The sequence below is a fragment of the Ovis canadensis genome, chromosome 25, assembly GCF_042477335.2.
Source record: "Ovis canadensis isolate MfBH-ARS-UI-01 breed Bighorn chromosome 25, ARS-UI_OviCan_v2, whole genome shotgun sequence".
NCBI lineage: Eukaryota > Metazoa > Chordata > Mammalia > Artiodactyla > Bovidae > Ovis > Ovis canadensis.
In genome coordinates, this window is record NC_091269.1 from 54,290,439 (window position 1) to 54,316,660 (window position 26,222).

The 26,222-nt window shown below is 37.8% G+C and overlaps 1 protein-coding gene and 1 non-coding gene across 7 annotated transcripts in view; both read left to right on the top strand.

Moving 5' to 3' along the window:
- Positions 1–26,222, top strand: part of NRG3 (neuregulin 3) — a 1,214,780-nt gene that overhangs the window by 49,539 nt on the left and 1,139,019 nt on the right. The window lies entirely within an intron of this gene.
- TRNAG-CCC (transfer RNA glycine (anticodon CCC)) lies at positions 14,421–14,493 on the top strand. The gene has a single exon. It is a non-coding gene; the product is annotated as a tRNA-Gly (tRNA).

Consider the following 26,222-nt stretch of genomic DNA (forward strand, 5'->3'; position numbering starts at 1 on the left):
CGAAACCGCAGGTGGCTCATAGCCACTACACTGGACAATGCCTGTCTAGTTTATTCCTTACCAGCCTAGCCAGTACTGAAAGATGCCATTTCTGTGTACCAGCCTTTTCCCCTCAGATAATTATTAGTCATCTAATATTGATATCGTTTACTGTGTCTTGGTTCAGTGACCACAAAACTTGAATTTCAATCAATGACTCAAATTCTAAAAACAATAGCACATGGTCAGTACTATACGTAAAGAGAAGTTTCTGATTATCTGTTAATTGCATCAGACAGAATCTGCTGGATATGTTTTTTAAAAATTTAGAGGATAGCTTGGGATCATCTGAGTCACAATTATAGACTATATGGAATACAAGACACTGGCTTTGGAGGGGCTCTGGATAACCTCACAAAGTGTGAGTGATTTTACAAAAGTAGGTGAGATCAAGGTGGAAGGATGAACTCATGGGACTGCTGTTGAAGAGACACAGTGTACTGTTAGATGACGCCAGACACAGAAGAAATTTTATTAGAGAGGATGGCAGTCATCCTGCCCCTCCAGTGTAATGGCAGGCATTGCCAGTTATAGTCATCAGTTTGTTTTTGAGGTTCACCTCTGTTGGGCATCTCCTGAGTTACGTGAAGAAGGTCTACCAGCAATGCAAACAATAGTACTCCCTTTTAACCAAGTGCTAACCTATGTTAGTCAACTTTCTAAGGAACTTACCTCCTTCTTACAACTTAATTTTCACAAAAATGTTACCAAGGAGGCACTATTATCATCTCCATTTAGTGGATGAGGAAACTGTACTATAGTGATGTTAGGAAATGGGCCAAAGGTCACATGGATATTAAGTGCAGGAGTCAAGCCTTTGTCCCAGTTCTATCCAGTCCTTAATGTTATATTTTAGTCTACACTGTTGCCCCAATTAGACAAAACTGTGGCTCAAAATATAAATAACTAGTCGTAGATTATAAACACATATCTCTATTAATGGAGAAGCTTGATTACATGTTGTCTGCTTTTAGCTAGGTTAGATTGAAATTAAAATATTAAGTGCACTTAAATCATTTAACTTATTCAAGAACCAATTCAGATGCCACTTTCTGTAAAGAGCCCTGCTTCAAGCCCCTCATTTGGGATTCATCTCTCCTTTCTCTGATCTCCCCAAACAATTTACACGTCTCATGATGCATAATAACCTTCTCCTTTGATTGTTGTTATAGATGAGCAGGTTTTATCTGCTTTTCCTCTCTAGCTGCTACATGTGCCTTATATTAATACAAAGTATCTACTCAGAATATATGTGTCAAATGGATGAGCTAAATGGCTAGGCTGACAGACAGATGAGTAAACGAGTTAATTAATAAATGAAGAAATGAAAACATTCTTACCCCCTTCGAAATAAGAGAACTGATTTGCATAAATTACCTTCAGAGTAGATTTGGGGTTAAACTCTTTATGATGGTAACTTGCAACATAACTGTTGTAAGGGAGCCAGTTTTTTAGAACCCAAATCATCATGTACTTGAAATATTAAAGATGTCTATTATGTATGCAGTGGTTTATTATCTGCCACATACAGGCAGTTCATCTTTGATTTCACAGAGCTGGCTTCATACATTTTAGAAAACATCTTTTCTCCTGACCCAAATTGTACCTTGGCAGGGAGAACACAGAGCTTTGGACACTGCAGAAACCGCTGTGTGCTTTCAGCAGGAAAATCTATTTCCGTAACTGGTAGTTTTCAGGGAACAGGGGCCCTGTTTACTCTTTGTGACAGGTTTTAGAGAAAAATCATACAGTGATGAGCTTTAGCACTGTGGAAGACCTTACACTGATCTTGAAGAACTTTTCTTGGGAGGTCCATTATCTTTGTCATTCCAATGCATATGCCAGACTCAGGAAGCAGAATGGAGTTGTGTCCCAAGTGAAAAAGCGATCACCCTATTTCAGAGATACTTTGGACACCATTTGGAATGTTTAGAAAGTAGCCATGTAAAAGTGTTGTTTCCTCTCCAAACTGGATTCATTTGCTCATTCAGTTGCTATTTATCTATGTATGTGTCTCTCCCCTCTTATTGCAGAAAGGATTCATAGTGGACAGAGGAGCCTGGTGGGTTACATCCATTGGGTTGCAAAGAGCTGGACATGACTGAAGCGAGTTAGCACACGCGAATGCACATACATGTCAAAACATTTTGAATTCCAAAATATTTGGAATGTTTCTATGGGTCAAGGGCTAGAGTTTTCCAGTGAATTGATCTAAAGAACTCGAGTCTTCTGACTCAGACATGAATTCAGTTACGATATTGCCTTTTTTTTTTTTTTTCTGTAGTACATAGACAGAGTAAGACAAATGTAAATTTATGATGGCCTTTTTGGTTTTTCAGATCAGGCAGTCATCTACTTTTGATTGTGTATAAAAGAAATGAAAGATCATTGTTTTCCCCATTACTCTGTCTTTTGGATTTCTCTGTAAAAGATATTTCATATACTCTGTTGTTGCAGTTAGTAATGAAGTGTAAAGATAAACGATTTTAATGAATGTATTACTTGCAACTGTGACATATCTCTTTACATTGATATCACTGGAAAATTATTATAAATTCAGTCAAATGAAGGTGCTTGAGGGGAGCAAGGTCATGCTAATAGAGAACTGTATTCTTTTATTTTAGTAACAAATTCCTGTTAGTTTTTCCCTAGGATTTTACCTTTTGCAAAAGATTTCCTTGACTTTATTCATGCCTCTGTAGTTTCCACCCAAACATCTAATTGACCAAGAGCAGTGAATGAAATTATTGCATTTTCCTGTCAATCAAGTTTTGGAATGCACCTGGTACTTAACAACCCATTACTTTTTTATTTATTTCACTTCATGAACTATTATGACATCATAACTAAAAATGTTGCTTTGGTTATACTGCATAAGCTTCCTTTTCCCATAGTTTTTTTGAGGCGGTAAATGTAATAATTCATTCTTCACTCAGTTGCTGCCTACTGAATCCCTTCTAGGGTCAGCTGGGAGTTTTATGGAAAGGACTTGACAAAGAACTTCATAGGCAAGGCCAGTGGCACTTGCTAAGCTATGGAATGGGTCACCAGGATGAATAAAGTGTTGAGTGAGCAGAGGATATAACAGTGTATGGTAACTTTGAAAGTCAGAGGGACATTTAGCTCAGAAGCAGGCACTGACCCTGAATCTGTCCTTTAAACCTCTGAGTTTACCCAGTCTGGGATGGCATAGTTTATTAAATAGCTAAAAGATACTGGGGCTTCCCAGGCGGCACCAGTGGTGAAGAACCCACCTCTCAATGCAGGAGAGGGAAGACACGAGTTTGATCCCTGGGTTGGGAAGATCCCCCGAGGAGGGCATGGCAACCCACTCCAGTATTCTTGCCTGGAGAAAGCCATGGACAGAGGAAGCTGGTGGGCTGTAGTCCATAGGGCAGAGTTGGACATGACTGAAGCAACTTAGCACGTGTGCAGGTGAAGGCATAATGGTAATACTTCATTTGAAGGCACATCAGTGTTTGCATTAGCATGTAGGTGCAAGGCATATAATAAGAATTCATAAATAACATTGGCTGGTGTGTTATTTTATTTTCTTCATCATCCTCATCGTCATCAAATATAACCCATTCCTTCAAGTACCTGACAGTGTAGTTGGGGAAAATAAGGTTGTGAGTGTGTGTGTTTATTAGAGATGGGGTCGGATTCTTATGAAGTATTACTTTCATTGCCAGTGTGGGTTTTGCAAATGACCAACACTTCCCAAAGTTTCAGGGACGTTCAGGTTGAATATTGGTAAGAATTTAGGATACCAGAACCAAGGGAACTAAAAGACATAGGAGCTAGGCAAAATGAGACTCACATGAACATGGTCTGAGGAGCAGAGTTGGGAAAAGACAGAAGCCACTAGAGGGTATATAGCAGTCCAGGGGACCATGCAGTGAGCTGTGTTCCTCTCCTGAAAGGGCGCTCTTTGAAGGTTTCCTCGTTGATTTGCTTCTCCTTTACTGCTACTGCTTGGCCACACCAGAGACATTAATGTACGAAAAATTAAGTGACGATAAAAATAACATTGTAAGACATACCTCAAGGCAGAATGACTGTCAAATACTGGATGATGGTGGAATGAACTGTGCTGGAATCTGGAGGACATAGGTTTCTTATGGCCTGAGGTATAAAGGACTCCACTATGAGAAAGGAAGCTTTAACTTGGCTTCTGAAAAATTGGGCAGAGAGACAGGATCTTACTTATCATCCGTATTATCTGACACTTGCTTGGCCAGACTGGAAATCTTAAAGTTAACCTTTCCTCCATCTCAGCACCCTTCAACGGAAAGAAAATAGATACTCTGCTGCTGCTAAGTCACTTCAGTCGTGCCCGTCTCTGTGAGACCCCATAGACGGCAGCCCACCAGGCTCCGCCGTCCCTGGGATTCTCCAGGCAAGAACACTGGAGTGGGTTGCCGTTTCCTTCTCCAATGCATGAAAGTGAAAAGTGAAAGTGAAGTTGCTCAGTCGTGTCCAACTCTTAGCGACCCCATGGACTACAGCCTACCAGGCTCCTTCACCCATGGGCGTTTCCAGGCAACAGTACTGGAGTGGGTCGCCAGTGCCTTCTCTGAGATACTTACTCTACTTGACTTTAATTTCTGAAGAATAACTGGCATTTATTCCTGAAGTTTCACTTCCTAGCTACCCCTCCTCTCCGCAACCACCCCCTCCGCCAGCCCTCAGTGTATTCCTCCCAACCTTTGATCATGGGACCACTTGATCTTAGTAGACATCACTATCAGTTTTAAAATAAATATTTTGTGAGATCAGTTTGTTGTGAATGATTAGTTTTCTGACTTTTCTCCCCAAATAATACATGCATGTCCAGTCCAGAAAATTTTGAAAAAAGTTTCATCAAAATGAGATTCAAAGAATCTGTAATTAATCCAACCGCAAAATGCTATTAATAATTACAGTGATTATTTTTGCTGGTATTTCCAAGCTTACCATATTATAAGTAACATTGCTATATCAATAATAGTCATCATAGTTGATGAAATAAAAGCTCACTTACTTCTGATTTGATTGACCTGCTTAGTATTTTGTGAATGTCTTTTCTTCTCTCATGTATGTACTTCAGTAACATCACTTTTTCAAGGATAATTTTAGAAATGTATATTTCTTGGTCAAGCTATATGCATATTTTTAATACTTTTGGTATGTATTGCCAGATTACCTTGAGCACATTTATATCAATTTTATGTCAAATGGAAGTATTTGAGAGTGCTCCTTCTTGGATCCTTAGCTAATACTGATATTTGTAATATTAATAAATAATTAATTAAATGCTCTACTACTTGGATGCGAGGAAAATGGAATTTCATTATAGTATCATTCTAATTTCCACTAACTTAATTACTAATGAGCTTCAATTTTTTTCTTGTCTCTTCTATCATTTATTTATATTTTCTTAATTATGATTTGTTTACTCATAATATTTGTCCATATTGTTTTGACAGTATTTTTTACTTTGTTACATGATTTGAGAGATGTGCATGCTTGATACATATCTGATTTGAGATTATATATATATTTCTTTATATTAAGAATAGTAACTATTTCTGCCACATATGCCAATTTTTATTTCTCATGTCAAATATCTCTTTGTCTTTCCCTTGTGATTTATGATTTCCTACCAAAGATCTTCCTCACTCTAATTATTCAAATATATATCTGTATTTTTGCCTAGAATGTTTATGATTACATTTTTCATATTTAAATTTCACCTATGTTATTTTGGATGAGAATAAAGGACCCATTATATAATTTTGGCTGTTTATAAGATGTGGCCTCTTTTATTGTTCTGTGTATTCCTTGTAAGTAGCATCCATTGTAACATTAAGATGAATTTTCAATATCTAATAGTACACATCATATAAAAAATATCTGGCTATCTTCTTTTTTCCATATGAAGCTTAGATTTATTTGTTAAAATTTCAATAGAATTTCTAGTGGAACTTATGTTTCTACTAGGAATAGATTACTTGCAATACTGTTTCTAATTATATAATAACATTTGTATCTCTCTATATTGAAATCTTCTTTTCTGCTCTTTGGGGAAATATTGTGCTTTCATTCATATAAACCCTTATGTGATAATTTCTTAATGTTTACATTTTATCCTTGTCTCAGTTCTGGATCTAAATGGAATCTCACAAATATTACTCTCCAGTGTGATATTAAGAAAATGCTTACTATTGCATATTACTAGACATTTTAAAATTAGAAATAAATGTTAAAATATTTCTAGGTTTATTTGGTCATCTGTTGGGATATTTTCCCCCATTTTTTGACTTCGTTATTTCAGGGATCAAATTTAGAATATATTGACATTAACTTGCATTATTGAACAAATTTTGTTGTAATATTTTATATTATTGCAGTATTCTTACTGCTGCTGCTAAGTCGCTTCAGTCGTGTCCGACTCTGTGCGACCCCATTGACGGCAGCCTACCATGCTCCCCCGTCGCTGGGATTCTCCAGGCAAGAACACTGGAGTGGGTTGCCATTTCCTTCTCCAATGCATGAAAGTGAAAGGTGAAAGTGAAGTCGCTCAGTCGTGTCCAACTCTTCGCGACCCCATGGACTGCAGCCCACCAGGCTCCTCTGTCCACGGGTTCTCCAGGCAAGAGTACTGGAGTGGGGTGCCATTGCCTTCTCCGATTCTTACTGACTTAATAATATTTATGAATTTATATTTATATTCACATGAAAAATTCATCACTAGTCTTTTGTTTTTCCATCTTTTGGGGGAGTTCAGCCTTTGGCTTTAGTTTGTGCTGAGCTCTTGCTCAATTTACAAACCATTCCATCCTTTTCAGTGTTCTAGAAGGTATAAAGTTTGAACAAATTCACCCAAAAGCTGGTTTTGGAATGGTAGTCCTCAGAAAGTATTTTTAAAATGGGCAGAAGATCTAAATATACATTTCTCCAAAGAAGACATACAGATGGCCAGAAAGCACATGAAAAGATGCTCAGCATCACTATCAGAGAAATGCAAATCAAAACTACAATGAGGTATCACTTCACACCAATCAGAATGGCCATCATCAAAAAGTCTACAAGCAATAACTTCTGGGGAGGATATGGAGAAAAGGCAACTCACTTGCGCTGTTGGTGGGTACACCCATTAGGGGGAACAGTATGGAGGGTCCTTAAAAAACTAAAAATGGAACTACTATATGATCCAGCAGTCCCACTCCTGAGAAAAATCATAATCCGAGAGGAAACTTGCATCCCCATGTTCATTGCAGCACTCTTTACAATAGCCAACACATGGAAGCGACCTAAATGACCGCTGGCAGGGGAATGGATAAGGAAGATGTGATGCATGTGTACAACAGACTGTTACTCAGCCATAAAAATGAATGGAATCATGCCATTTGCAGTAACATGGATGGATCTAGAGATGGTCATACTCAGTGAGGTAAGTCAGAGAAAGACAAATGTCACATGACATCACTTAGACGCGGAATCTGATTACTTTTTAAAGTTACAAATGAACTTACTTACAAAGGAACAAACTTGCGGATATTGAAAAGAAACTTATGGTTACCAAAAGGGAAAGGATAAATCAGGAATTTGTGATGAACACATACACACTACTATTCATAAGACGGATAATCAACAAGGACCTACTGTATAGCACAGAGAGCTCTACTCAAATTTCTGTGATAACCAATATGAGAAAAGAATTCAAAAAGAATGAAAAAATATATATATCGGTAACTGAATCACTCGGCTGTACACCTGAAACTAACACACTATAAATCAATTATGCACCAATAAAATTAACATATTAACTTTAAAAAAAATGTTCCAATTACTTACTGGCGAAATTGTAGAATGTCTTGGTTGTCCTTAACAATAATCCCAGGGACAGTGTGGGGAGCATCTGTAGGAATACTATGAAACTTTGAGTTTCATATTCATGTGGGAGTTGGTTTACTGTATACTTTTTCACTTTTACACACATTTGACACATTTCATAGTAAAAAGTATCTAAAATTAAATAGCCTGAAAAATGTTTTCAGTGATTATAAATTTGGGAGATGGTGATGGACAGGGAGGCCTGGTGTGCTGCGATTCATGGGGTCACAAAGTGTCGGACACGACTGAGCAACTGAACTGAACTGAACTGAAACTTATTTAGGTTTTCTAATGCCTCTAGTTGCTTTGGTAATTTATTAGGAGTAGCATGAGCTGTTATTAAATGTGTGGTTTTATCAAGTTTCCCGTGTCTAATATAGTCCATTTCTATTTTGTTTCTTCTAATTAGACTAGAAGTCTGACTGTTTAAAATCATCTTTCTGTGCTTCTGATCGTATCACCCATCTTAATCACATTCAGAATTTCCCGTGGGCCAGGCAACAAGGCCTTTAGGACTGTCCCCCAGCTTGCTTCTCAAACTATAGCTCCAGACTTATTCTGTCTCCTTTTTTCCCACATTCTCAAGAGATACTTGGAACATTCTGTCTCCTCTGCCTGGGGTATTGTCAGCTTGAAAACACCCTACTTATTTTCCAAGATGCCTGAAGAATGTTCCTTGTTCTAAGTCTTCCATAAGCTCTCTCTTGTTTCTCCCTCCTGTCCCTTCTCTGTGACACATAACATTTCAATCAGACTATGGTGTAGGCTTTACCATTCTGTATTGTTTGTGTATTTGGAAACCCACCTTCTTCTTTCCTCCACTCACTCTGCTAACAGAGGCCCTGGTACCCAGGCATGGGGAGGATTTTTTTTTTCTAATTTCTTTTTTTTTTTTTTAATTACTTTTAACTGGAGGATAATTGCTTGTTTTGTTGGTTTCTGTCCTATAACTATGTGAAGCAGCCATAAGTATACATATGTCTGCTCCCTCCCACACCCCACACCATCCCACCCTTCTAAGTTGTTACCGAGCACAGGGTTAAGCTCCCTGTGTTACACAGCCACTTGCCACTAGCTGTCTGTTTTACAGGTGGTAATGTATGTGTTTTAAGGCTATTTTCTCTATTTGTCCTATACTTTCCTTCCCACATTGTGTCCATAAGTCTGTTCTTATTCTGCTTCTTTATTCCTGCTGTGCAAATGGATTCATTAGTATTATTTTTCTAGATTCCATACGTATTCGTTAATATCCGATATTTGTTTTTCTCTTTCTGACTTCACTTTGTAGAACAGGCTCTAGTTTTATCCACCCCACTAGAACTGATTCAACAATCTAATACTATTAGAAAACCCTAAAGATACCATCAGAAAATTACTAGAGCTAGTCAATGAATTTATTAAAGTCATAGGATACCAAATCAATACACAGAAATCCCTTGCATTCCTATACACTAACAATGAAAAATCAGGAAGAGAAATTAAGGAAACAATCCCATTGACGATTGTAACAAAAAAATAAAATACCTAGGAATAAACCTACGTAAAGAGACATGGGGAGAATATTTATGGGATGGGGACACTATGGGACAGGCTGTGTATCTCCCTTGGGCCAGCAGTCTTATTATATGTCCCCAGCGCTGAGCAAAAGTAGGTGCTCATTAAATGTTTGCTAGGTGAGTGGTGAGTGAGTGGGGTGGACATGATATATTAAGAGAATCAGAAGCCCGGTGAGGCTGGAACCCGGTGGGATTAGTGGAGAGAGTAGTGGAAGATAACTTTGGGACAGGCTGTCACTCAGTTTATGAGTGGGAGTGAGTACAGAGGCTAGGAACATGTCCATGGGCTGTTTGAATATGAAAAGCTAGTGCTCTTTGGTATTTAACACAGAAAGGTGTATCATTTCCAACTCATAATTTACAAGAAGTGATGTCTGTTTGACAATAGTATGTCTCTGAAACACATTCTTATCATATCTAAATCACTTTCTCATCATTTTCTTTAGTGTAATTTCATCAGAATGACTGTGAAAGAATTTAGAAAGACAGTTGTCTCAACTCCAAATCTGTTCAGACAGAGAATATTGAGCAGACTCTGCTTTTCCTCCTGTCTTTGGATGGGTTAACTGTGGTCTTCCCCTGAAGATCAAGGCTATTTTACAGGTTCCCTTGTAGGGTTATTCAGATTTCTTGTAAGCATGAACTACATCGGTGAGCATAGTTGGGTGGAAGGAAACCCAGCAATGAACCAGTCCAAGTGGTTTGGTTAAGTTGGCCATCAACAGAGGCAGACAGAGAGTGCAGTTTTTCCATCATATAGTCTTTTTAGACTTCTGACTATAGTTCAAAAGTAATATATTAGTCAGGGCCTTGGGCCCTTTTTGGATAATTGGCTCATTTACTTCTCTGTTGGTATCATTTAGATGGCAGAACTTCTGTTGGAGGAAGATGGCCAGAATTCATAACAATATGTTTATTGATTGGATTATCTATGTAATAGTTACTAGTCTATAGTTCTTGTATGTATGTTGAGGGTGAGAGAGGAGGGATATATGTGACATTTGCATACTGTATATTTACAGGTGACAGAGAAAACCGGGGTCTAAAGGAGGAGAAAAAATCTGAACTGACTTTAGATTTCTAAGCTTTCGTCAAATCTACTGCTCTGTGCATTTGGTTCATAGCTAGTGAAGTAGATACTTCTTTTGATCATTGTAAAATTTCTTCTCTACTGTCCTGCAGGCCCCAATGGGCTTCCCAAATAAATTGGAGGTAGTTAACTGTTATCAGCAATTATATTGGCAACTATCAAAATGATTAGAGCTGTCCAAAGACCCAACAGACTTTCTTGAGAAATGTGCAGTATGAGCTGGATAACCACTTGGGAGGCATGATGTAGAGGGAATTTGGTCACAAAATATAAAGTAGCTTTGGTCTAACCTAGCTGACTTTGGTATGTATAAAATTGGATGTTTGAAAGCTGTTCAGGAAGATAATTCCAGTTGATTCTACACTGTTCAAAGGGAAGAGAATGAATTAGGCATTTCCATGTTTCTAGAACCTAACATAGCACATGGTATTATGTGGGTACACATTAGATGTGTATGGAATTAGATCTGAATCTGAATAATTGACTACAATGTCATACTCCAAGGAAATTTGTAAAGGCTGACATACTGAGGTTGTGGTTGCAAATATGAACTGCAAATTGGAATTAATTATCCTAGTCCTCTTTAGGGAAGTACTTTCTCTTGTCAATCCAGATGAATGATGCAAAAACACCTTCTGGAATTGAATTAGCTGGGTAATTCTTGACTTTGCTCAAGACTTTAAACTGGTAGGAGCTTTAATGGATATTAATTAGTGTGAAAGCTTTTTATTCTTTGAGGGTCTTTTTCTTTTTTCCCTGAAAGAGAAATCTATCTTGATTGACAGATGGATCCCTCTGTTTCATGTTTTATTGTTTTTGAAGAAAGGGGCTTTGATTTCCTGCCAGGGAGCTTTCATAAAAGGACCTTCGCATGCTGAGTCCTGATTAAACATCAGGGAAAGATGATGATTTTTTTGTATAGCTCTTTCCTAAAAGGCGAGGAAGCCAAAATTACAATGACTCTAGGAAAGTTATCTGCTGAAGGACCACATTCAGCTACAGGAAAAATAAAAAATCAACCATTGCATAGACAGCAGTAATACTGGGATGCAAATGTCTTTTGTCCCTATTTTATGAATACTTTAAAAAGGTCCGTACAATAAAGGGTCATAATGATACTTTCGTGGAGAGAATATCAGGTTAGTTTTATTTATTGCTGTAGAGTCTTGACCTATATTGAGAGCTTTTTATAAAGTTAAATAGATTTTTATTTAAGGATTCTGCTAATTTTAGCAAGTAAAAGAGATTTACTTCATTGACAAGTGTTTGTCTAAATTAAACTGCTCACATTGTTTTGGATTTACAAAGGTTGTTTTTAAATCTTCTGTTGTGGCAGTCCTGTTAACTCAGTCTGCCTCCCCTACCCCCCTCCAAATCAATGATCAAATTCAATTTATAAATAAACAGAGCTGGATTGTCAGCAAGGTTGAGTATCGGAGAGAGTGGAGTTCTTGAGATAATAGTAGTCTCAGCTTTAATCTTCAGGTGTAGCAAGGCTGTGCCACTTGCTAGTCATGTGGCCTTGGGCAAGGTTTTTTTTTTTTTTTAATATGAAGGTATTTTTATTTTTTTTCTTTTTTTTTCTTTTTTAAATTTTAAAATCTTTAATTCTTACATGCGTTCCCAAACATGAACCCCCCTCCCACCTCCCTCCCCATAACGTCTCTCTGGGTCATCCCCATGCACCAGCCCCAAGCAGTCTGTATCCTGCGTCAGACATAGACTGGCGATTCAATTCTTACATGATAGTATACATGTTAGAATGCCATTCTCCCAAATCATCCCACCCTCTCCCTCTCCCTCTGAGTCCAAAAGTCCGTTATACGCATCTGTGTCTTTTTTGCTGTCTTGCATACAGGGTTGTCATTGCCATCTTTCTAAATTCCATATATATGTGTTAGTATACTGTATTGGTGTTTTTCTTTCTGGCTTACTTCACTCTGTATAACCGGCTCCAGTTTCATCCATCTCATCAGAACTGATTCAAATGAATTCTTTTTTACGGCTGAGTAATACTGCATTGTGTATATGTACCACAGCTTTCTTATCCACTCATCTGCTGATGGACATCTAGGTTGTTTCCATGTCCTGGCTAGGTTTTAACTGCTCTGAATCTTCATAAGTGTATGAAGTGAAGTCGCTCAGTCATGTCTGACTCTTTGGGACCCCATGGACTGTAGCCTACTATGCTCCTCTGTCCATGGGATTTTCCAGGAAAGAGTACTGGAGTGGGTTGCCATTTCCTTCTCCAGAGGATCTTCCTGACCCAGGGATCGAACCCAAGTCTTCCGCACTGTAAGCAGACGCTTTACCCTCTGAGCCATCAGGGAAGTCCAGTAAGTGTATACATTGACATAAACATATTTACCTGGCAGAGGGATTGTGGGAACTTATTCAGATAAAATGCACAAAGCATCTAATGTGCTCTGGATTTTATAGCACTGCTTCTGGCAGCCACAATAGTATAATGTTAAGACTTCAAAATAAAACTAACCAAAGAGATGATAATTGATGGATGATTTATTGTTATTACTCTTAGCCAGAGATAAAAATTAGTAGAAAATTTGGGGGTCGTTTGCAATTCTTTTAATCACATGACCATATAACATTTATTTATTCTGGGTTTGGCCCAAAACACATTCCAAAGCTGATAAAGAGGTGCCTAGGAGCCAAATGCCAGTTTATCTTTTCCTTTCTCTTGCTTGTGCCCATGAACTGAATTCTTAAAATCCTAGCTCCTGTAATTTTAATTTTTCACATAAAAGAGAATATTCATAGTCTAAACCTACTAGAAGTTAAAGTTGGGTCAAGTGTTCTCCTAAAAATGAATACACTATTGCTAAGATGACTAATTCCAGCTCCTAAAAGTGAATATTAAGTATCTTGGGATCAGCTTAATATGCTACAAATGAGCTCTTTGATTCACTATTAATTAATGTGAAATAAAATCATGTAAGTTGAGGGGACTTCCCTGGTGGTCCAGTGGTTAAGACCTTGCCTTCTAATGCAGGGGTTGCAGGTTAGCTCCCTGGTAGGGGAGCTAAGATCCCACATGCTTCACCTCCAAAAAATAAAAACATAAAAAAGCAGAAGCAGTACTGTAACAAATTTAATAAGGAATTTAAAAATAGTCCACATTTAAAAAGTTATTTAAAAAACCATGTAAGTTTAGGAATATAACAGGAAATGACAACCTGACTATGTATGTTTAGTTTAGTGTTTCTATTTATTTAAATCAGTTGATTTTATGTTTTAGAGCCCTTTTAGATTTACAGCATAACTCTGAAGGCATGGTAGCATCCTTTGGAGAGCTTTCCACACAGTCTTTGATGCCAATCCTTGAATGCAGATATTCTGATTTAAAACTTTATTCTCCTATCCCACCCCCTCCACCCTACCTCCAACCCCTTCCCAGGCAGTTCTCTTAAGTTTCCAGATGCTTCCAATGCAAGGCCAGAGTTGAGACCAACAGCATTAGGGGCTTAAAAATCTCAATATTGATTTTAGTCAAGAGATATGAAACTATTTGAACTAAATAGCTATATAAAAATACATTGTAAAGAATTTAATACTGTATTTTAAAACATAAAAGCTCATGGTTTATCAGGCATTGTGTCTGTAGGTCTCAAATTATAAAAGCATAAAGCAAATGAAAGGAACAGTATAATTCCCCATTTTTCTTTTCCATTGAAAGCTTGATAAGAAAAGTAAGCAGAGAACTGCTGAAGCGATTAATAAGTATCACACCTCTCCCCAAGGGGCCCAGAGACATGAGGCCGTATGTAACTGGTATTCTTTTTTTTTTTTTTTTTGATGACAGTTAGGAGTTAATATTTAAAATTCACAAACCAGGGATTTCCCTGGTGGTCCAGTGGCTAAGATTTTGCACTCCCGATGCAGGGGGGCCAGGTTTGATCCCTGGTCAGGGAACTAGATCCCACACACCGCAACTAAGAGTTCCCGTGCCACATCTGAAAGACCCTGCATGCCACAGCTGAGACCCGGCTCAGCCAAAGAAATAGCTAAGCAAATATGTAAATAAAATTCACATGCCATTTGGTCCAGAAACTTACATTTAAAAATGTACCCAGCAGGGATAGATTTTCATTGCAGCATTACATGTAGCAGCAAAAACATAACTATTCTAAATGTCCACAAAGGGAGGGATGACTGAATAAGCATCAGATGCAATCACAGTGTAGGCCTCGGTATTTAAGATGTTTACGTATGTGTATCTTTAGGTATTGGGATGAATTACGTCAATTAGCAACAGAAACAGAACAATGTTTAACATGTGATACTATTTTTATAAATATAAACTCATTTGCACCTGCTGTAAACAATTTGAAAATCTTCTTTCTTTATGTGTGTTTTCATAAAAAAATTAAATAAGTTTTTGGCAGTGCGGGTCTTCATTGCTACACAGGCTTCTCACTGTGGTCACTTTTCTTTTTACGGAGCACGGGCTCTCGGGAGTGTGGGTTTCGGTGGTTACGGCATGCGGGCTCAGTAGTTGCAGTTGCCTCTTTCTAGAGCATGGACTCAGTAATTGTGGTGCGTGGGTTTAGTTGCTCCACCTCAGGTGGAATCTTCCTGGATCACAGATTGAACCTGTGACTCCTGCGTTGGCGAGTGGGTTCTTTATCACCGAGTCACCAGGGAATTCCTGTGATTCTTCATATTTTGGAAAAAGACCTGAGAAGATATTCACTAAATGGTTAGCAATGATTAAATCTGGAGAATGGGTTTGGGAAATAAGAGAGTACTTTTTATTTAACCAACAGTTAAATTTTTTTTTAATATTTAGAATCAACTGTTACTATATTTAAAACTTAAGAGAGAAAATGAGACAAGCTCCCCTAACCCTTAGGATTTCTATTACGTTTTAAAAAATGACATTTCTACAAAGCAGAGTGCACTATATTGTAACACTTTTGGAAAAATCATGCATAACGTCCTAAAAAATATTTAGCTTTGTGTACAGATACCCTCTACTCCCCATCTGCTCAGCTCCTCAATGTTTCTAAAATTCCAGCAGTACTGATCTGAAAAAAAGTTGGATTCCTCTCAAATGGACCTTGACTATGTGCCTAGGGATTAAACATCGTAACTTTCTGAGAAACGTCTGTAGATGTTGTAGTAGGGACTTCCCTGGAAGTCCAGTGGTTAAGAATCCATGCTTTCACTGCAAGATGGCATGGGTTTGATCCCTGGTCAGGGAACTAAGATGCAGCCTGGTGCAGCCAAAAAAAAAAAAAAAAAAAGGAAAAAAAAAGTTATAGTATATCCAGTTGTAGAATAGTGAGAAGATTTGTATCTACAACCAGGTGCTTGGATTAAATCCCATTTCCAAATGCTCAAAGGCCATGTTATAGCGTGTCTCAGTTAGAGCCCAAGCTTCTCCCTTCTAAGGGATAATGAAGCCATTCACTTGATCCTTTATCATGCTTTTCTTTCCCAAGCTTAGGAAGATATTACCCATAGTATATTTCCATAGCGACCCAATTCCCATGAATAAAGCCAAGTTGAGGAGCTCAGTGGAACTCCAGGATCCAGAGGCATTTTCACTGTCATTGTACTCTATCCAGTGGTTTAGAACCCCATGCACTGTAGAGTCACCTAAGTTATTTCCCCAAGAGAATGGCTGGACTGAGCTGGCCAGACATTTACTAATTGGTAGAAGTCCTCCAGGTGATTCTGATTTGTGGTCAGGACCATGAGTTATGTGTTTAACTGGGTCCCTTTCAGGAATACTGTAGAAATTTTAGTTAAATACTGAATTTGTCCAAGAAGCTCTGCTAATAACCGGATCAAGTTTTTAAGTTTCTTCAGGTTAGCCCAAGTGCAGATGAAAGTCTTCCCCATTTCACCTCAGAGTCTCCGTGCTCCTACCCACCCACTGCCAGTCCCATGACTCTGGGGCTGTTGTTGTCTTGGAGCTTTGTAGAGTGGTTCCACGTGGGGTGGTCCAGCTGAAACGAACTCATGTGTGACACAGATCCGGAGAAGGCAATGGCACCCCACTCCAGTACTGTTGCCTGGGAAATCCCATGGACTGAGGAGCCTGGTAGGCTACAGTCCATGGGGTTGTGAAGAGTCGGACACAACTGAGTGACTTCACTTTCACTTTTCACTTTCACGCACTGGAGAGGGAAATGGCAACCCACTCCAGTACTCTTGCCTGGAGAATCCCAGGGACGGGAGCCTAGTGGGCTGCTGTCTATGGGGTCTCACAGAGTCGGACATGATTGACGTGACTTAGCAGCAGCAGTAGCAGTGACACAGATCGTCATCATTGCCTTCTGTGCAAATAGAACTCATGAGTGCTGTATGGAGGGTCACTGATGGCGTGCAGATCAGGGAATGTATTCAGTTTCAACCCCAACTGATATGCTTCTGTTCAATTCTGACACTAACCATCTGGAGTTCTTACAGACCCTGCAAGTTAAAGGACATGGTCCTCCATAGGACTACTCTCACTCCAGACCAAATGGCTATACATCTGGGGGCTCCCGTGACCCTATTTGAGCTTGATAATTTACTAGAATCACTCAAAGAACTCAGGAAAGTCCTATACTTATGATTACACTTTTATTATAAAAGATAGAACTCAGGAGCAGCCCAATGAGGAGACATGTAGAGAAAGGTTTATGAGGGTCATTTAAACACAGAGCTTCCATACCCTCTCTTTGAAGGATCAGAGCTCAACACTGTCCTGAACATCCGTGGTTCATTCACCAATCAGGAAGCACCAGCGAGCTTTGGTGTCCCAGTTTTTAAAATTGGGGTTTCATTACATGGGTATGATGGATTGCACATAGACCTCAAGATCGAACACAATCTCCAACCTCCCTCATCTCTTCTTTCCTTGAAGGTCAGGCTGTTTTAAAATCCCAACTCTCTAGTCACAAGTTTGGCTTTTTGTTGAGCAGCCCATCCTGAGTCATCTCATCATGTGTGATCCAAGGGGCTCTAAATAATAAAGATATTTACTTTACTTGGAAAATTTCAAAGATACATATTCTTCTTCCCAGGAAGCAGAGACAAAGACCAGTCAAAATCTTTATTTTACAACAGTAGCTCTTTTTGAAGTCCCTGAATTGGTAAAGTATGCTCCTGGCAGTCCTCCTTTGGTCCACTTATCTTTGCTCTTGTTTCCTATCTCTTCTTTGAAAGGGGTCTGAGGATTAGTGTTCCATTTTCCAGGCTCTCCTCTCTGCATGTCCCGTCTTGGGATACATCCATGACCCCACTCTCTCTTGCATTTCTACCCCTACATCCTTTTCATTCTGAAAACTCTGAAAATGTAAATAAAATGAAACAGCAACAAAACCTCCACCTACTATTTTTTTTTTTCCCCAAGAACTTAATTGCCCATTAACCCTAGAAGAGGAGATGGACTTTCAGGAGATACCAGTTTCTAGAGGGACTGTACTTCTAGAGGTTCAGAGAGTAAAGTTTTTGCATTTCATTCTTCAAGAAAGATAATAAAAAGGAAACCTTTACAACCTCTAATAGTCCTAATAGTTCAGAAAAGTGCTTGTAAACTACTGCCTGACATAGGTGGTAAAAGGTTCTTGAGATTCTTTCAAAATTAGTTCTGAATTTACTTTCAAAGATAAAGTTATTTGGCACAGTAAATTGTATTGAATTAGCTCTAACGTGACATCTACTCATGTGTCATCCCTTTGAAATGTATTCCAAAGATTATATGATCCTCCTGTTGTGTTTCAATTGTCTTTAGGCAAAAACAATGCAAAGAAGCATTAACTATTTCTCAGTACAGATCACATTGCTGTATTTCCATTTACTTTTTAATGTTGTTTTAAAAGTAGGGGTATTCAATTGCTTTCAGTAATAGTCTACAAGGTGTTTTGGGTCTTTTGGGTCTTTTGTTGTGACTCTGGACGTAATGAAAGAGAATTAAATCACTAAGAAGGCGACCCTGTGGACTGTAGCCCACCAGGCTCCTCTGTCCATGGGATTCTCCAGGCAAGAATACTGGAGTGGGTTGCCATTTCCTTCTCCAGGGGAATCTTCCCAACCCAGGGATCAAACCCGGGTCTCCCGCATTGCAGGCAGACGCTTTAACCTCTGAGCTGCCAGGGAAGCCCAGGATGGAAACTAGCACAAGGAAATGTTTGCTTCATGACCATGACAAGCTTCGTACTAGAACTTCTCAGATCCATGGTTTTTAAAAAAGGTTTATTTATTTATTTTGTTTTTGGCTGTGGTGGGTCTTTGGTGCTGCACTGGCGCTTTTCTCTAGCTGCGGTGAGCGGGGGCTACTCTCCATTGTGGTATGCAGGGTTCTCGCTGTGGTGACTTCTCTTGTGGAGCGCAGGCTCTAGGCATGCATCCTTCGGTAGTTGAAGCAAGTGGGCTCAGTAGTTGCACCTCACCAGCTCTAGATTGCTGGCTCAGGAGTTATGGTACACAGGCTTAGTGGCTTCTTGGCATGTGCGATCTTCCTGGACCAGGGGTCAAACCAGTATCTCTGGCATTGCAAGGCAAATTCTTAACCACTGGACCACCAGGGAAGCTCCGATCCATAATTTCTTTTTTTTTCTTTCTGCAGAACAGCATTTATTTATTTATTTGTTTGTTTTTAAAATATAAATTTATTTAATTGGAGGTTAATTACTTTACAATATTGTGTTGGTTTTGCCATACATCAACATGAATTCTTAAATCACATTTAATCAAACCTCATCGCAGCTTTTCAGGATAGATAGACTCCAATTTTATAGATTAGAAAATTGAATTTAAGGAGATATTCTCTTCTCTAGTTGAAGTGATTAAGTGATACACACAGGATTCAGTAATTTTGATAATTCAATTTTTTTCCACAATGCCATATGGGTAATTGTTTCCAAAGTATTCTATTCAACATACACTTAACACTCAATTTTCAGTTTGTAATGTTGCAAAGTACTTCTTTCATTACCACAGGATCAGGGTATATTCCTAGCAGGTTATTAAAGATAAGCTAACTATTAGGTTCATTCATTCAGTGCATTTTTACTGAGTAGCTTCTATGTGCCAAACCACTGATAGAAACGAGGTTGGCATACTCATTATTTTGTCCATTCAACAAACAGTGAATCCTTTAGTTCTATAATATTGCATGGTGAAGTGAAAGTGAAAAACGCTCAGTCATTTCCTACTCTTTATAACCCCATGGACCCCACCAGGCTCCTGTGTCCATTGGAATTCTCCAGGCAAGAATTCTGAAGTGGGCTGTCATTTCCTTCTCTAGGAGATCTTCCCAATCCAGGAATTGAACCCGGGTCTCCTGTGTTGCTAGGGTACCCACTCCAGTATTCTTGGGCTTCACTGGTGCCTCAGCTGGTAAAGAATCTACCTGCAATGTGGTTCGATCCCTGGGTTGGGAAGATCCTCTGGAGATGGGAACGGCTACCCACTGCAGTAATCTGGACTGAAGAATTCCATGGACTGTACAGTCCGTGGGGTCGCAAAGAGTGGGACATGACTGAGCAACTTTCACTTTCACTCCTGCATTGCAAGCAGACTCTTCACCATCCAAGTCACCAGGGAAGCCCAATGTTTCATGGTGAAGATGGTTAAACGTCATGACAAATTAATTTGACTTTCTGAAATCCTTTAAATCATGAAATAAAAAGACTGATTTATTCTGTCATTAGGTCTTAGAGATAAAACCAATATTTGGAATCTTTCATTTGAATTGATGTTATTTAACTGATTTTATTTAATTTTTAATTTCATGAGCTTTCAAGTTTGTATCTTGAGCAGTCATTGCCAGGCAGATCCCAAATTCAGAAGTTGTAGTGCATTTGACAGCACTTACAACAACTAATAACCAGGTTCACTGACAGTGATCTAGTTTCAGCAGGTACTGTAATTGTAGATTATACTCTTCCATGGTTTCTTCATTGTGTGAATAGTAAGTGTATGAAATCTTGAGTCAACATTTCCTTTTCTGTTGCATAAACAGTGCTGAAAGCTTAATGATCAGCTGGAGAAGAGGCGTAATGAATAGTTGCAGCATTGTTCATTACGCACCGTGGTGGTTCTTTCTTTGCCATCATTTCATCTATGCTTGAGTCCTGCATTTCCTTCCTGTCTGTCATTCTTAAACATCGGACACTCCCCCTGAAGTAATTGCTGTGACACACGTAGAGCTTCTATCATACGACAATGGAAATGTCTCTTCTTCTTGAGCTCACTTTATTTGGAGAGACTATTCTTTTGAGGATGGTAAATCTGCAGAAAGTGACTCATCCAGTCAAGTTATAATAGATTTTTATAAAGTTTATGTGGTCTTTTGGATAATAAAACACTGTGCTGCTTTTCTGTAAATTAAGAATAAAATGTTAAGAGAATTGGAATTGAGATTTGTAGCTTTTTGCCCAGTTAATTTTAGGTCACTAATACTTATTTGTATTTTTGTTTCCACCTTTATATCCTTTCTGTTATAAATATTGAAAAAACATGCTCTTTCTCTATTTTTTGAATTAAATTGCTAATTTACTGAAATGGTAACATACTCAGCTATTGGGTCTTGTCTTTAGTAGCCTGTTAATAGATTTTGACAATGTGTTATTCATGTCTCCCCAGGCCAAGCCTCAATTGGGTGTAAGAGGTCTTACTAAAAAAATGGAGTCCAGAAGAATGATGAAATGAGTAGAAATACCTTTTATTTCACCCAGAGTATTTATTTTTTTTTATTTATTTATTTTTTTATTTTTAGTTTTTTATTTTTTACATTTTAAAATCTTTAATTCTTACATGCATTCCCAAACATGAACCCCCCTCCCACCTCCCTCCCCATAACATCAACTAATCTCAAAAATATACAAGCAACTTATGCAGCTCAACTCCAGAAAAATAAACGACCCTATCAAAAAATGGGCCAAAGAACTAAATAGACATTTCTCCAAAGAAGACACACGGATGGCTAACAAACACATGAAAAGATGCTCAACATCACTCATTATTAGAGAAATGCAAATCAAAACCACAATGAGGTACCACTTCACACCAGTCAGAATGGCTGCGATCCAAAAATCTGCAAGCAATAAATGCTGGAGAGGGTGTGGAGAAAAGGGAACCCTCCTACACTGTTGGTGGGAATGCAAACTAGTACAGCCACTATGGAGAACAGTGTGGAGATTCCTTAAAAAACTGCAAATAGAACTACCTTATGACCCAGCAATTCACCCAGAGTATTTAAACCATGGCTGTTTATTATATTATGCTCTCTTTTAAAGCCTTGGGCTTTCGTAAAGGAAAAGATTCCCAGAGACTACTCTTGCAAAGTGTTCTTTGGTGTAAAGCGTAGAGGAAACATTTCTAAATGAATGAGGAGTTAGCTTCTTTATGTTATTCTTCAGAAAGCATGGACTTTCTTTGGAACAGAATATAATTATCTGTAAATATGAGTTAGGCAGGGTACTTCCATGTCATTTTTGGGGAAAAATAACTCAATGGAGTTCTATTTGTTATATGAACAATTGATGATGAATAGTTCCCTAAGCAGCATTAGAAGCCCCTAGGTGATAACTTTTTAATTTGCAAAGCATATTTGTTGTAATAGGTTGACAAATGAGTTAGCAAAAGATAGGTTTTATTAGCTGAGAACCTTTAGAATTAGGCTGTATTTAGGTGGATTTAACTGCCATACTTTGTTACAATGGCTAAAGTAACTTATTTGTCATCTGTGATCTATTTCAGGGGACAAAAAACAAACAAAAAATCTGTGGGTGAAATCATCCCCTCGTCATCTTTGTTTTTCTTTTTGATACATTTTTGATAGTAGGATTAACTGCTTAAAAGGGTTGGTATTATTTTGGATATCTTGTTTATTCGATAAATAGATTTTTATATAAACTAGAATTTTAAATGAAAGTAACCTTTTAAAATCAGAGGTATAATCATAAACACCCATGAACTTTTGATGTCATGAAAATAAGTGAAACCATATGTCACACTGCTAAAAGTCACCAAATCCCAAATTTTTGTCTAAAAAGATACATATTTTCAGTCCTCAGTCTCCACAAACTCATTTTGTTTCCTAGCTGCATTTATTGTGTAGTAATTCATTTTACCCCCAGTGGTTAACCGTTCTTCGCAATAAGTTCTTTATAATTCCAGCCTATGACAGAGTTCATGCTGTTTTCATCGTATCTTCGGCCAGGGAAGCACAGCATGGGATTCTTTAAATGTATTGAAATGGTTTGTAGATTCTTTTTCTGCAATTGCGGGTGCCTGATTGCCAAGATACATTGAGAAATAAAGGAAAAATGAATGGAAAGAAAAAGGAAAACAGGGAGAAGTGAAGTAGGGAAAAAGAAAAAGGGAAAGAAGGAATATTAAAAAGGAGACGTAAGGGGAGACAGAGAGAAACAGAAATTAAGGGAGATATGACAGTGAAACTAAAGGATCAGAAGGTTTTTCAGTGTCTTTACGCTCATGACAGACGGCATGTTTCCATTTGCCTTTGAATCCTTTCCCTTTAAAGCCAAATTTTCAACTGAAGAAGTTTAAAAATTCTTTTTTATTTGAAATACATAGTGACTCTAGGAATAGGTGTTTTTGAGTTAAAATAATATTGTATTCAAAGGATTTGTAGTGTTCAGTTGCAGTCTAAAATAAAGGTAGCTTTATTTTTACCTTTTGTTTATTGTCTTCATCGTGGTCTCCTTTTGGATTTGAAAATAGCAGACACAGTTTTTTCATTTCACATTCACTGAATCATAAACAATCCCTTCCCTCCCTCATCTTCCTGTATGCACATAGTTTTCTCCATTATAGGCAGAGAGATTTAAAACAACAACAACAATAACGATGAAAAACCAAAAAATCAGAACATGTTATTTCTTTCTCAAGCCCTCTAGTGACTTCTTATCCTACTTGGGGTAAAGTCTAAACTCTGTACCCGCTCTGCAAGCCCTTCTTTCACGTGTCTTCTAACGACAGTCTTGAACTCTTGTCTATGAAAAGCCATGCTCGCTTATTACTCAGACATACGGGATATTTTCTGCTCATGATGTCCACTTGTCCCTTTGTCATGCACCACTCTTCCCTCAGACCTCCTCTCACTTCATTCATATCCCTGCTGTAGTACAACTTCTTTGAGGAGCTTTTCTGATCAAGCTATCTGAAATAAATTCTCTTTTTCTTCCCGTGCAGTCACTCTTAAACTTCTCAGTTTACCTGGCTTTTTTTTTTTTTTTCATAATACTTTTCAAAGCTGAATACACACACACACACACACGTGTGTGTGTATGTGTGATATATGCACACATATGTACATTTGCATACCCATTTCCTCCATTAAAATGTCAGCTCTCTGAAGACAGGAATTGGTCCTGTCTTACTGCTATTTGCATAGTAGTGGGCTGTTTCAGTTATGGTACCATTCTTTGTTAACAGAATAAGTGGCTAGACATTGATGGAAAAAGATTAATTATAATTATATAATTATGATTAATTATAGTATCTTGTGTTAAGTGCTATGAAAAATAAATGGAGGGAATCTAGGGAAAAGTGAATTATTCTCCCTGGAGCCTGAAAAAAGTTTGAAATTGGAGCTGACATTTTCATACATGTCAAAAGATTGGCTTGGCACTGGCTGAGAAGAAAAGGAGAGAAGATAATTCTACTTAGAACATCATGGATAACATCTCTGAGTTGGGAAAGATTATGGAGAATTCATGAAAGAGTGAACTCTCTTTCACTCCATTGGAGTTGAACATTCCAACACAATGGTTGCATGAGAATAAACGGAATGAGGTGGGTCTGGAGAGGAAGGAGAGTTACATTTTGGAGGGGTTCGTAAAGATTACGAGGCATAGTAACTTTGTGTATGATGGATATACTCAGACAATTCTGTGAAAGATGGATTGGAGGGAGGCAGAAATGAGTTAGAAAGTCCAGAGACAGAGTTTATTCAGTAGTCCATATAGGTGGAAGCAAGGAATCAGAGTTGACTGATGTTAGCTATGATCTTTTCATATATAGCTTTTATTATGTTGAGATAATTTCCTTCTATTTCTAGTTTGCTGAGATTTTATCATGAAAGGGTGTTAACAAAATAAGTTTTCTTTCTCTCTTAGTTGAGATGGTCATGCGGTTTATGTCCTTCATTCTGTAAATGTGGCGTATTACCCTGACTGATTTTCGTGTATTGAACCATTCTTGCATTTCAGGAAAAAAAGCACTTGGTCATGATGTAAATCCTTTTGATGTATTGTTGAAATCAGTTTGCTAGTAACTCTTGATCATTTATTAGTGATATTGATCTGTAGTTTTCTTCAGCACTGTCTTTGTCTGGATTTATTTTCACTCAGACAAAGACTTAACCCTTTCATTTGACTTTGGAAGTGTCTTCTTTTCATTTTTTGAAAGAGTTTGAGAAAGTTTGGTATTTTTTTAAATTTTGTAACAGTTTTTCAATTTTTGCTTATCTTTTCAAAATCTAGCTGTTAGTTTTATTGATGTTTTCCTATTCTATATTTCATTAATTTCTGGTCTAATCTTTATTAATTCTTTCCTCAGCTTATTTTGGGTCTAGTTATTTTTTTTTCCTAGTTTCTTGAGATATAAATTTAGGTTGTTGATTTGATATCTTTCTTCTATTTTAATGTGGTCGTTTACTGCTATCAGCTTCCCTCTTAGTAATGCTGTTGTTGCATCCCATTTTAATTTTCATTTGTCTCAAGATAGGTTCTAATTTCCCTTGTGATTTCCTTTTTGACTCATTGGGAGTTCAAGAGGATATTGTTTAGATTCCATATATTTGTGAATTTTTCAGTTTTCTTTTTGCTATTGATTTCTAGTTTTATTCCACTGTGGATAGAAGAGATACTTGGTATTCCAATATTAAATATTTTAAAACTTACCATGTGATTTATCCTGGAGAATGTTCCGTGTCCATTTGAGAAGACTGTGTATTCTTCTGTTGTTGAATGGAGTGTTCTGTATATTCTTTTATAGGGTTGTTCACATCTTCAGTTTTCCTATTATATGTTTGATTACTTTTAGGTTTTCTTTAAAAGAAAATTCCAAGAAGCTGCTTGCAGTTCACTGGCCAGTTTTCACTGGCTCTCCTTGGTCATGACGAGCTTCAAAGAAGCTTGAAAGTAGTTCAATTCTGGTTGTCTATATGCATACATGAAAGTAAAGATTGTATTACTATGATAAAATTGGTCAGTTGATATTCAGGGACATATACCAGACTGTCTAAAATATTAGATCAGAATCTATTATAATATTTTTAAGGTGCTGAATCTATGTTTTATTATATCTTAATTCTGATGAGGCTTCCTATTTCATTAATGAAAGAAGCTCTGAAGCCCTCCCTTGAGTGTCTGTGATATATGAGCTTTTACCTTCTCATTTATGAAGTTACAATAGATATATAATTCTTACCTTATTATGTATTCTCTAAGAAGCACAGTAAAAATAAAATGGAGCTTTAAAAGTTTAAAATGATCCTGCAGGGACTCCAAGATGAAAAAGATATACAATGCCAAATTACTTCCACCCATGTTGTTACATACCCTATTAACAGCGTGCACAAGAGACAATTCTATTTCTGGATTTTACTACCCCATTGCATAATTTTTACTTGTGACTACCAGGGAATATGAAATAAGAAGATAGTCTATTGGGAG